General features: G+C 39.4%; 1 non-coding gene across 1 annotated transcript; it reads left to right on the forward strand.

Annotated features, from left to right (window-relative positions):
• The first annotated feature begins 352 nt into the window (after positions 1–352).
• On the forward strand, positions 353–425 carry Trnar-ccu (transfer RNA arginine (anticodon CCU)). Its single transcript has one exon. It is a non-coding gene; the product is annotated as a tRNA-Arg (tRNA).
• The last annotated feature ends 703 nt before the right edge of the window (positions 426–1128 follow it).

Raw genomic sequence — 1128 nt, forward strand, 5'->3', positions numbered from 1 at the left:
GGGCTCTGATTGGCATAGAGCTACGAGATATAGCACAAAATACGCGCCATACTTCATATATTCGGAAAAGACGACATTTGTTTTTGGAAAATTTTGGAGCTACGAAGTTTGAGAACGACAGCGACGATATGGAATGCAGTATAGGCCATACACAAACATGGCACCATAGTGATCGAGCGTCCGATTTCCACACCTAGAGACATGTTTCAATTAAATGTGTAGTAAATGTATATTAACATTTAAAGGTCGGATATGAGAGTAGTCCACGATTGTATTGTTCTTCGTTATGAAAACACCAAAAAGACGCACATATTTGAGTGTGAACTAATACAATCGGTTTTAACGACGTACCGCCTCCGTGGCCTAATGGATAAGGCACCGGCCTCCTAAGCCGGGGATTGCGGGTTCGAGTCCCGCCGGAGGTTTCATTAAGACATTTTTACAAATATAATGATACGTTCACACGTTTCCTTAGGTTTTGGTAAAATGTGCGCTTGTGTTAATTAAATTAAACGTACCAGGCTGACATACACAATAGACTTTCTTTGTGCAGACAAACGTAGAATTGAATAGACAGACGGACATGCATCAGGCGTGCTGGCGGACATACAGAAAGAAAGACATACAATGGGCGAATGTCATGATTAATCTTTATACGAGTTTCTCGGAATCTACTCGTAATAACCCTTTGAATAGTATTGATCGTATCTTAGAGCAATAAATTGCTTAATGATTTAACGCGTCTAGCCATTTTTTATTGCAGCTTCGACGCGTTACTCATAAGCTTTTTAACTTTGTCACGACCAATCAAACATTATACAGATATTGACTATGGCTTTGTCACAGACGTGACGTATACCCCACATGCTGCATTGACATTGAATATTTTGCATGCTGTCTTCACAAAACAAGAGAAGCTAATTTATGACGATTTTTAAGAATTATTATGCCATTATCATTTATGGCCATTTTTGACCTTTGAACTCAAAGTGTGACCTTGACGTTGCACATATCGAAGTTATTCTTTCGCTTGACACACCGACCAATGATGGTGAACAAATGTGTCCAATGATAGTTATAGCCCGGACAAGCTCATTTATGGCCATTTATGACCTTTGAACTCAACGT

The sequence above is a fragment of the Dreissena polymorpha genome, chromosome 3, assembly GCF_020536995.1.
Source record: "Dreissena polymorpha isolate Duluth1 chromosome 3, UMN_Dpol_1.0, whole genome shotgun sequence".
Taxonomy (NCBI): domain Eukaryota; kingdom Metazoa; phylum Mollusca; class Bivalvia; order Myida; family Dreissenidae; genus Dreissena; species Dreissena polymorpha.